The sequence below is a fragment of the Xenopus laevis genome, chromosome 9_10S (assembly GCF_017654675.1).
Source record: "Xenopus laevis strain J_2021 chromosome 9_10S, Xenopus_laevis_v10.1, whole genome shotgun sequence".
Lineage (NCBI taxonomy): Eukaryota > Metazoa > Chordata > Amphibia > Anura > Pipidae > Xenopus > Xenopus laevis.
In genome coordinates, this window is record NC_054388.1 from 33,092,250 (window position 1) to 33,105,085 (window position 12,836).

The 12,836-nt window shown below is 38.6% G+C and overlaps 1 pseudogene; it reads right to left on the bottom strand.

The window, feature by feature from the left end:
• LOC108702746 overlaps positions 1-12,836 on the bottom strand; it is a 48,140-nt pseudogene that overhangs the window by 21,582 nt on the left and 13,722 nt on the right.

Below are 12,836 nucleotides of genomic sequence, written 5' to 3' on the forward strand. Positions count from 1 at the left end.
CAACCAACATTAGATCCACTTTTTCCACCACTTGGTGAACCCTAGCACCAGGCAAACAACAGAAAGTTCAGCATATAGGGTCCTTGTCACCATCACTATGATCAAATTCCTTTTTTATTACAACCTTCCATTACTTCCTTGAACTGGTAAAAAAAAAGAGAGAGACGTTCATTTATTTTTAATTTTATAGTTTCAGGAACGAATGCAACAATCAACAGAAATAACAGAAAGACTTGCATTATTATTATTACACTCATACATTTTCAATTAAGTGCCCACAGCATTAAAAGATCAACCCCCATATAAATAGTGTGTCAAAAGATAAGCCAATTTTTAGTGAATTCAGAAGCCTTAAAATTCATATCCGTAATGCATGCTTTCCCTGTGGCACTGAGATTACTTGAAAAAGTCACCAATTGCATTATGTCACTTTCCCATAAGCCTTCAGTTTATATGTTATATAGACTGGAGCACAAATGACAGTCCTCCGTCTTCCACATGCACATAAAACTACAGATAAAGAATCGCAGGTTAATTTCAGCTCATGTGCTTTGGTATCCAGCGGCCATCTTAGTGACGCCAGTGGGAAAACAATGGCAGCCCAATGAGCACATTTCAGAGGGGCCCAGAGCACTCCAATCGCCAATCCTACCGCCCACTACCCGCCTCCGCTCACTTCCGGCCTGGACCCTGCCCACTCCCCGCCCACTATCCACCGTGCTGACTCGTTATGATTCCCCGCTGCAGGTAAGAAAGTGGCTGTGGAAGGGGGGATTCTTGTTGGCTATAGACCGCAGTCCGGGCCCCCTTTTTACGCCACTGCCTGCTTTTCCATGTCAAACAAACAGCCCATATATTTGGTTCAGCAAAGATAAAGCTTGTGGTTCAAAATTTAAGATAAACAGCTAAACCTACTAACAGATTGAACTTTTACTTTATCTTTAATCCTACTTCACAGGTTAAAATCAATATTAAACTTATATTGCTCTCTATTACTTTCAACTGCATCTTATGTTAACAACATACATATGTAGAATGCAAATTAGGAAAAAGGAAACAATCGACATGATTGTATTATAAAAATCATAAAATGAGGGTTCATAGTAATGCAGTATGTATTTGGCTGAGAGGATCTGCCTAAAATCTAGTCAACTGCAGAAACAGAACCATTTATGTATTACCATTAGTATAGCCTGAATAGTCCTGCTGTGGGCCTCCAAATGGGGCTGTTCTTATTGGGAATGAGTTGGGTCATACATTGAGCGCTGCTCTCCAACAGCAGTTTATTCAGAAGGTTTCATCCAGACCAAGGAATATGGCAGCGTCCACTCACAATAAAAATAGAAAATTTGCAGAAAAAGAAAGAAGATTTCTTCATACTCCTTGCAGTAACTATGAGACATCCTCTTGTATTTATTATTTATCCATATTGAACATTTGCCCCGAAAAGGAGAAAGCGCCGAAACAACAAGTTGTAGACAAATAAGTGAAACATAATTTGCCCAGTTATTTATTTTTATTTTATACACACAGGTATGGGATCTGTTATCCAGAATGATCCAGACCAAGGGTTTTCTGGATTTCCAACAAGGATTTAATTATATCTTAGTTGGGATCAAGTATAAGGTAATGTTTTATTTTCACAGAGAGAAAAAGGAAATACTTTTACAAATTTCATATTATTTGCTTAAAATGCAGTCTATAAGAGATGGTCTTTCCTGTAATTGTGATCTTTCTAGAGGCTTATTTTACATTGGGTCTTTTTTTATTTACCTATCTATAAGTATAGAAAAAACAAAACAAAAAGAAATAATATAGCGCTCAGTTCTCATGGCTGCCAGGGTGGTTCTGAGCTATGTTGAGATTTCAGGGAATGCTGGGAATTGTGGTTATAAGTCAAAGTTCTGGTTGTGTTTTAGTCCAAACAGTAAGCATTTTATCCAAGCAGCTATTCATATTATTGTCACACCACAGCATAAAATGGGTCTTAGAGGAAATAAAACCGCTTACCTCACATGACTTTAGGATGACGTCTGTAAGTTGAATGTGATCAAGCAGTGGCAGTGGGTATCCTTTCTGCAGGTTTTCTATAATAAAGAGGCATAAGGCATAAACCAAGGTTTCCCAATAGATACAGGGGCATCAGATATCTCCACATCTAAAAATCACCCATTCCTGGCATTTTAAAGGTTAGTCCACAGGAGCAGATTCGGGGAGATTTAGTTGCCTGGCGACGAATCGCCTATTCTTCTGGGCAACAATCTCCCCGAACTGCCTTCGCGTGTCTTCCCATCTGCTATAATGAAAAGTCGCCTCAGCTAACGCACATGCGGCGCTTCGTTTTCCAAAGTCGCCCGAACTTTCCTCGTGAGGCAACTAAATCTCACCGAATCTGCTCGTGTGGACTGACCCTAAAGGGGTGGTTCACCTTTTAACAAAGCAACTTTTCAACTGGCTTTTATTCTTTATATATTTTTTTTATATATAGTTTTTGAATTACAGGCAGTCCCCAGGTTATGTACAAGATAGGGTCTGTAGGTTTGTTTTGAAGTTGAATTGTATATAAATTGAAACATATACATTTACTTATTAAATGCAACAAGATAGATGCTTGTCTTAACATAGTATTTATTTTTATCTTTCTGTGCATATTTATTTTTGCCTTTCTGTGCTCTGCAGTAGACAACACACACCAGAGGGGATTGGGGCAGGTAGTTTATTAAAACTAAATGCTAATAAAAGTCAAGCCAACCATAGTATGTTACTGCAATAGCCCCCATTTGTAAGTGCGAGTTGTATGTAGGTTGGGTGTATGTAACTAGAGGACTCCCTGTATTTGCCTTCTCTTTCTGACTATTTTCAGCTTACAAATGTTTGTCACTGATACCAACATCTCAAAAACAAATGCTCTGTGAAGCGACAATTCTGGTTGTAATAGTCATTTGGATGCTAGCAATCAGATTGCGATTGAAATTCTGAGCTGGAGAGCTGGTAGCAGTACAACCAGGTGGGTTGAAAAACCTATGTTGGGCCATATATCCACATAGCATCTAAGTGTCCCAGTTAAGATATGACCATATGTATATATGGGGGTGCACAGATAGACTGTTTGTACCAGGCCCCACTTGCTCTGGCCATATTTAAAGCTGCAAATTGTGTGAGCCTTTTCATAAGTGTTGGCTCAAACAATGAATCATAATTACTACATAGTTTGACTTTGCAGATCAATTCAGAGCAAAGGACAAATGTTTGATTCAACTTGTAAGCTACTACAGGACCTGCCTAGACGTAAGCTCCAAGTCTTGCAGCCCAGGTTGCATTGTTATCCCTGTTGCTGACTCAGTAACCATGTGCCTAGGAGGGCATGGTATGCACAATTATTCCTTGGAAATAACACTGCCAAAGTGAAAGCATTTTGCAATGTATATGGGATCTTCGCTAAAAAAAATCAAATACATACCATTGTCCTCAAGAGTATGCTTGAGATGTAATAGTTCCCTGCTGTATTTAATATTGCTACCTAAAATACATAAAAAAACACACACAGGAAAAAGAGGAGGTTAGTTTATTGATAGACAGTTTACAGCCTGTATCTTACCATCAACTGCAGAAATATTGGGACCTTGGGAGGGGGCCAAGAAGGAACCACAAATAAACATGGTAGAGAAAGGAAATAGAGAAGTCAAGAAAGAAGTTGAGAAGTAAGTGCTGCAGAGGTTATGGAGTCTAAGAGAAAAAAGCTGTAAAGCAACAGAGATGTGAAGCTTATCAGGGAAGAGGGTAACAAGACCAATATTAGGAAGTAAAAGTCTATGAGCCTGAGAGTTAGAAAGTTCTGATAATACAGGGTCAACATATGTGATATATACAAACTGTGCCCCTTCACTTACTGAGAAGAGTCCAACCTCTGAATGTACCAGCTGTATCTCTACCCTAGAACCAGGATCAAGGGAGAAAAACAAAAATAAGCATGCTTCTTAATGCTCTGAGCACCAAAGCAAAAAAACCTCTGCTGGGGCATACATTTACTTGTAAAACATATATTGCTTACACTGCAAATTAGTAAAAAATGTCAGTCCTTTAAGTATTTCTTGCCGATCCCTTCACAGTCCCTCAGCTGAAAAAAAAAAGTCCAAAGAAGAAATATATGTATTCCCTAGGGAATATATATGGGGATCAGCGCCTGTGGCAACAGAAATTAGAAACAAAATATAGTGTAATACGTTCAAAAAGGGAATGTCACCCTGTGCGCTTGAATAGAAAGGTGTACTCCCCTTTTCCTTGAGCCGCTGTTAATTGAAGAAAGGAAAAAGAAAACTAGATCCACGTGAATATAAAAACGAAAAGGTGACCTTCCTTTAAAAGAAAGCAATTCAATAGTGGAGCGCCTCCATACTATGTACAGAATGCCTACTTACAAACCACTATTGTGGCAACGTGCATATCAAGATAATTCCTTTCTGATTCCTCATCCAGCTCTCCACTCCTGTTTGACTCCGAATAGGAAATAGGAACCGAGGATAGTGTGATATCGCTTTTATTAAAACATAATTAAAAACAAATAAAAATGTACACTCACATTTACCCTCCTTGGGTAATACGCATTTAGTCCCAACAAAAGTTCGAGTGCGCTCCCTCAGGGCGATTCTGCCAAAACTTTCGTGCTCCCCTGTGGTGCCTCTCCTGGGTCCAATAGCGCTCCCCAAGCGTACCTAACGCGTTTCGCTGTTACTGTAGTCAGCTTCCTCAGAGGTATAGTTCTTGTGGGTTCCTATTCCGTCTTTTAAATGTCTATTCCGGTGTTGTAACATGGCTTCTGCTTCCACTTCCGGTCCATGCGTTCCACTTGATGCGTTCCAATGCGCTCACTTCCCCTTCAGCGCATGCGATGTTTAGTTTTTTTCCTTTTATCAGGATTTACCTGATCGATCATGTTATCTTATTACATCAAAAAGTCATTACACAGTTTTGGCCCCACATTCATTGCCTATTTCAAGCATCTATCCCAACAAAGAGTTATATACATTCTTTCTAATCAAATCCACCGAAGTAAAATTTGGATGACAGGGGATCTTGGGAGATGTAGTTCCTTACAGGTCCCCTTCATTCAAATTTAAACTATCCCTTGTTCTAACTACTTCCTCGTTCTTTCTCCCATATCTTTCACCTATTTGACTGCATATTGGTATTTTCTTAGTTTCTCCTTTTCTGTTGTGTATTTAACCCTTCAGTTTACGGTGCAAAGTTCTCTTAGGGTATTTCTACTGTAAGGTGTCTTCAATAAAATACTGTTCAAATTTTGGTTTCATTTCTTAACCCTATATATTCACCATTCTACTTTTTTTCTTTTTTCTGGTTTTTTGGTTTTCTTTGCTTTCTTTTTACGATGTTTATAGAAACGCCCTTAGATTTATATCTATATTTAACCCTCGTGGGGCGAGGGTCTGCATTTTGTAAATCCATCATCTCTTCTTGTAGTGTTTTCTTTGTTAGGTCACCCCCTCTCCAATCTCTTTTTACTATGCTTATGCCCCAAAACCTTAGGTCCTTAGCTTTCTGGTTGTGATGTTCTTTGAAGTGTTTCGGCACACTGTGATTTTCCACCCCTTTTTCTATATTCCTCACATGTTCATTTATTCTATCCCTTAGTTTTCTATTGGTTTTTCCTATATACTGGAGACCACAGGGGCATTCTAGACAGTATATTACATTTTGTGTCGTGCACTTTATGCAATGTTCGATGTTATGTTTGCTTTTTGTGGCGTTTGATACAAATTGTTTCTTTTTCTTTCCATACTTGCAGGCTTTGCATAATGCGCATGGAAAGAAACCCTTCCATTCCTCTTTTGGTTTTTTGTTTTGTGTTCTGTCTGTTGGAATGAAATTTCTTACTAACATTTGACTTAAATTATTCGCTCTCTTATAAATTACTCTAGGTTTCTGTGGGATTTTTCCTTTTAGTAATTCATCCCCTTCTAGGATGTTCCAATGTCTATTCAAAATTCTTTTTATTTCTTGTGCTCCTGTAGTGTAGGTAGTTATGAATGACAATCCCACTTGTTCATCAGTTGCTATTTTTTTGGGCTTTTCTTTTAATAGTTCTATCCTCTCTGTTTCTTTCCAGGGAGAAACTAAAAGAAACAGAGAGGATAGAACTATTAAAAGAAAAGCCCAAAAAAATAACAACTGATGAACAAGTGGGATTGTCATTCATAACAACCTACACTACAGGAGCACAAGAAATAAAAAGAATTTTGAATAGACATTGGAACATCCTAGAAGGGGATGAATTACTAAAAGGAAAAATCCCACAGAAACCTAGAGTAATTTATAAGAGAGCGAATAATTTAAGTCAAATGTTAGTAAGAAATTTCATTCCAACAGACAGAACACAAAACAAAAAACCAAAAGAGGAATGGAAGGGTTTCTTTCCATGCGCATTATGCAAAGCCTGCAAGTATGGAAAGAAAAAAAAACAATTTGTATCAAACGCCACAAAAAGCAAACATAACATCGAACATTGCATGAAGTGCACGACACAAAATATAATATACTGTCTAGAATGCCCCTGTGGTCTCCAGTATATAGGAAAAACCAATAGAAAACTAAGGGATAGAATAAATGAACATGTGAGGAATATAGAAAAAGGGGTGGAAAATCACAGTGTGCCGAAACACTTCAAAGAACATCACAACCAGAAAGCTAAGGACCTAAGGTTTTGGGGCATAAGCATAGTAAAAAGAGATTGGAGAGGGGGTGACCTAACAAAGAAAACACTACAAGAAGAGAGTAAATGGATTTACAAAATGCAGACCCTCGCCCCACGAGGGTTAAATATAGATATAAATCTAAGGGCGTTTCTATAAACATCGTAAAAAGAAAGCAAAGAAAACCAAAAAAACTGAAAAAAGAAAAAAAGTAGAATGGTGAATATATAGGGTTAAGAAATGAAACCAAAATTTGAACAGTATTTTATTGAAGACACCTTACAGTAGAAATACCCTAAGAGAACTTTGCACCGTAAACTGAAGGGTTAAATACACAACAGAAAAGGAGAAACTAAGAAAATACCAATATGCAGTCAAATAGGTGAAAGATATGGGAGAAAGAACGAGGAAGTAGTAAGAACAAGGGATAGTTTAAATTTGAATGAAGGGGACCTGTAAGGAACTACATCTCCCAAGATCCCCTGTCATCCAAATTTTACTTCGGTGGATTTGATTAGAAAGAATGTATATAACTCTTTGTTGGGATAGATGCTTGAAATAGGCAATGAATGTGGGGCCAAAACTGTGTAATGACTTTTTGATGTAATAAGATAACATGATCGATCAGGTAAATCCTGATAAAAGAAAAAAAACTAAACATCGCATGCGCTGAAGGGGAAGTGAGCGCATTGGAACGCATCAAGTGGAACGCATGGACCGGAAGTGGAAGCAGAAGCCATGTTACAACACCGGAATAGACATTTAAAAGACGGAATAGGAACCCACAAGAACTATACCTCTGAGGAAGCTGACTACAGTAACAGCGAAACGCGTTAGGTACGCTTGGGGAGCGCTATTGGACCCAGGAGAGGCACCACAGGGGAGCACGAAAGTTTTGGCAGAATCGCCCTGAGGGAGCGCACTCGAACTTTTGTTGGGACTAAATGCGTATTACCCAAGGAGGGTAAATGTGAGTGTACATTTTTATTTGTTTTTAATTATGTTTTAATAAAAGCGATATCACACTATCCTCGGTTCCTATTTCCTATTCGGAGTCAAACAGGAGTGGAGAGCTGGATGAGGAATCAGAAAGGAATTATCTTGATATGCACGTTGCCACAATAGTGGTTTGTAAGTAGGCATTCTGTACATAGTATGGAGGCGCTCCACTATTGAATTGCTTTCTTTTAAAGGAAGGTCACCTTTTCGTTTTTATATTCACGTGGATCTAGTTTTCTTTTTCCTTTCTTCAATTAACAGCGGCTCAAGGAAAAGGGGAGTACACCTTTCTATTCAAGCGCACAGGGTGACATTCCCTTTTTGAACGTATTACACTATATTTTGTTTCTCATTTCTGTTGCCACAGGCGCTGATCCCCATATATATTCCCTAGGGAATACATATATTTCTGCTTTATACATTTACTTGTGTTACCGCATAAACTCCATCATCATCACCTCCCAAAGATTCATGTTCTACTGTTTACTAGAGTGAATCATTTGAAAAAGTAAAATATTAGTAACACTTACCTGCTAAGTTCCAGGCTACCCACAATTCTCGCTGAATTCACTGCTACTTTCACCAAAACAGTAGTTGTCTGTGGAACAGATGTTAGAAATTACCAGGTTGCAAAATGGTAAACACCACATTGGCCACCATTTACACAGATGCAACCAAACAGCACAGCTGATCGATCTAGTGCAATCACATATGTTGGGTTTAAGCATCTTCAAGCTACCTTTAAGGCTCAACATTCTGATAGGCCCTTATTTTATAACAAGGCTATAGATATAGTATATGAAAAAACTGTAATGATAGTCTTTTTGAAGATCCAATAAATTAGTTTGTTCTCTTTCACTCAGACACTTCAAGAAGATAGCATATTATTGGATTTAGCTTTTATGGACATGAATAATTACTTAGTATAGATGCTACTAACCAGGTTAAGAAGAAACAGAAGTGCCAGGGAGCTGTTGGGTAGAATGACATAGGCTTTAATGTCCACTTCGGGTGAAGTGGTCAGATTTACTGGTTCTATGGTCAGAAATGGTGCAGAGGGAACTGAAATCCTCAAAACCATGCGCATGTTTGGGTATATCTTTGACAGTTGCAAGTAAATACAAGAAATGCATTAAACACAGAGGGGCAAATTCACTAACCGGCGAAGTGGCTAAGGCTAGCGAAAATGTGCCAGCGTTAAGTCATTTTGCCACTTTGCCAATTTACTAAAAGTGTCCCTGGTGAAAATTCGCTAGCGAAGTAGACTAGCACAACTTCACAGCCTAACGCCAGGCAAAGTTGCACGAAGGGGCGAAACTACCCAAAATTTACTACGTTTTTTTTTTAACTCTCTCTTTCCCTCTTTCGCCAGGTCAGACCAGGCGAAGTGCAATAGAGTAGATTGGAGTTTGTAAAAAAAAAGTTGAACATTTTTCTAAGTCCCAAAAAACGCTGGTGTTTTACTTTTCATAGGGTGATGGGCTGAAAAACATCAGAATTTTTTTTTAGGGTACCCTCCTTCCCCCTTACTTTTGTTAACATTTGGCACCTAAACTATACTGTAGGCACATGTGTAGGGCATTAGGACACCTTTATTAATTTTATCAAGTTTTCCTGGGCTTGTGTAGTGTTATTTATTTGCTGCAGCATACACGTCCATTCAAACTTCTATTTTTCTCTGTATGCAAATTTCCGGTGATGTCCGATGAGCCATGTAAAAATATTCCCCCTGTGGATACAAACTATGGTTACAATTTTTTTTTTATTCAGATTTTATTCAGGTTTTAGTTCACTAGCTGCTATGCCTACAGTGCAATGTGCTGAGTGTCGCTGACTCCCCTGCACGGCCTGGGAAAGGAGGCAAAAGGAAAAGAAGGGGCTGGAAGGATTTTAACAGAAATATTCAATAAAGCAGCCTGCAAAATGACTTTTTTTTAAGCACATACCATCTATATTTAAATGAGTATAATGCACCAGCACATTCTTGTTTTTCACAAAATACGTCTCCTTTAAGAATAATGATAGCAGACTGAATGTTCAGTAATCATTTGTAACCCCACCAATAGGAAATTAAATAACCAGCAGGTACGTGGAAGAATTTGCTAGTGTGAAGGCCGGGTGAGCAGCGAGTTCTGACCTTCCAGAGTTCTCATATGTATTTTTGCTTCATAACAGGCAGCTGTAAGCAGGACAAAACACGGAGTAGGATAAAGTAGAATGCTAACACTACATCCATATAACCATCAATTACATGCTGTCAGTTATAACCCTGGTCTCAATGTCAATGCACTTTTGTTTGTTGCAGTGACTAGGACTGTTACCACTGAGGAGCCCTTATATATAGAGAGTACCTTTAATTGCACATCCAGCGACTGAGCTGTCACAGACGGAGGCCCCATCATAGAGTAATCAATTGCTGCTACATGGTCAATTTGGGTTGTGACTATAGAGGAAAACAGAAATTGTTCACTTGGTCAGATTAACAGAATGTCTACTTCTCAACAAGACAAAGCATCATTATAATATATTACAAGCTGGAGTTTAAAGGAGAACTGAAGCCTAACTAAAGAAGCAGCTAGAAATGTTGAAAATTACGTTTTGGGCTTCTGTACCAGCCCAAGGCAACCACAGCCCGTTAGCAAGGAAGATGTGTGTCTCTGAAGATGCCCCAGTAGCTCCTCATCTTCTTTTCTGCTGATTCTCTGCACATGTTCTATGCTGCTATCACTTCCTGAGCTTAGGGACCCACATACAATATACTGTACACATGGAACATAAATATAAGACTGATTAGTAATTAATACAGATAATTACTACATGAACTACATGCACAGAAACCAGTGCAATTAGCATCAGAATTTAATAATCATCCCTGTAGCATCAGCTTATATTACAGGCCAACCTCATTTTCTGCTTGATCATTTGCGTTGACCCCTAAGCTTAGCTTCTCAACAGCTGCTCAGAGCCCACTGAGCATGTGAGTGTCACAGACACTTTCCAAGACGGTGACCCCCTGTGACAAGTCTGAAGTTCTGGATCATTGCTGCTATTGAAAAGCTGAAACTTTAGACTGGTGGAATAAGTTCAGTATATAAAACATGGAATTTTTAGCCACATTCGTTTTTAGGGTTTATTTCTCCTTTAACAGTAATTCTCTGCAGGAAAAGCTTACTCATTTCTAAATGATCAATCTCCCAATATTGCCTGAGAAAGGAAGGGATGTTCTCTGTGTACAGCTAAAAGTCCCCTCGTTGTTTACCATCTTCTTCTACTACCTTATACTTGATCCCAACTTCAATATAATTAATCCCCATTGTAGGCAAAACAATCCTACTGTCTTTATTTAATGTTTAAATTATTTTTTAATAGAGTTATGGTGAATGGTGATCCAAATTACTGAAAGATCCCTGATCTGGGATAACCCCAGGTCCTAAGCATTCTGGATAATAGGTCCCAAATCTGTATAAACAACACATGTGGAAACAGAAAGCATACTATTATGGGAGCTTAAAGAACCCAGAGCAAGCTTTTGAAAACAGTGCGTAAGTTTAATTCCTTTATTTTGGTATACTGGAATCAGCCTCAAGACTCATCTCTTACCTGGCAGGGTCCGTAAAAGTGGCTGGAGTTTGCTAGTAATAGATTGAGTAACCACCAGGCAGATCTAGAAAAAGGAAATACCAGAGAGCATTTCTAATTACCAGGGGCGTTTCTGGCTTCTGCTAATTAATAAAACTGTTATACCAATTTACGTTAATGACTTCACAATCCAAACGTTATTCAAAGCATGAGAGGCCCCCACACCAGCCTTGATCCTCTGCATGGCAAGCCTGATACTGACACCCCCCATGTGTGAATGGCCTGTGCTTTTTGCCAAATCAGGGATGAGGGCGGCATCGCCCATGGCTACTGTCAGAGAGCGGACCTGGGTTGTCAGGGCCCACTGGGGTTTTTCTAGGTGTCCCACCAGCCTAGTTCAACCTATGACATATATATTTTAGGGGTCATTTATAAAAGACTAGGATGCAAGTGAAAGAGCACTAAGAGTTAAAAAAGTGCCATCATTAGTGCTTATTCACTGATATTTGACATCTAACACAAGGCATCCAAGTACTTACTGCCTGCCATAGACAGCGAGTATGGACGGTGCTCTTTTGCACAATGCACAAGTTATGGCACGGAAAAAGAAATGCCTTCATGTTGCCCCCCAGCCTGCCCTTATAAATACAGAGCAGCTAAATGCAGAAAACATTCATTGGGAAAACATAATTCCCTGCCATTGGTATGAGCCCTTTTATCTATAAGGACAATCAGTATTTCTATAATTCTTTGATTCTGTAACTATTCTATAATTCTAGGTTTTTTTAGCTAATGAAAAACATCTATGCAGGTGTGTCACCCAAAGAAGCCAAACATGTAGCAGTAAAAAGTCAGCGAGGGAAAACACTCAGCTAGTGCCATGAGCAGCTTGGTGATAGTTTTTAATGTTGCTATAGGGGAACTCTTAACTGACTTGCAAATTGGGTGCAGAACCCCAAAAGTCCAATAATCACATTATTTGTGGCTGCTTACATATTGTTTGGCTCTATAGCTCAGATTTATAAAAAAAAAAAATGTTTTTTACGTCTTTCATGATTTGAGCAAAATCGAGGCGAAAAAACATGAATATCCTCAAGGATATTACTTGGAACCTCAAATAGTCAAGATTTATAAGAATAAAAACAACGGTCACCAGAAAAAATTTGCCGCATAAAAGCTAGCAAGGCTCAATAGAAGGCAGTGGTTATTGTCTTCTAACAACTTTATCATTTATTTATTTTCCCTGTTCATTAAAAAAAATTTAGACTCTTTGAAATTGAATGGAACAATGTGATTTTTGCTGGCGTGTGACTTATTGCATTATTTGCTTTAGTGCTTACGTGTTTTCTTCCCCTTTTATCATCAATATTTAAGGCTCCGTAAACAGTTCTATTCAATAATATTACTGTAAATCATTTCAAGTTATGTAACGATATTACCTGACCCTCAATTGCTTTTCTTAAGGCATTGTCAATACTTTTATGGAACACATCAACCAACCAGCTAAAAAAAAAGATCAGAACAGACAGCAAGGTTAGAGATTGTGCCTTT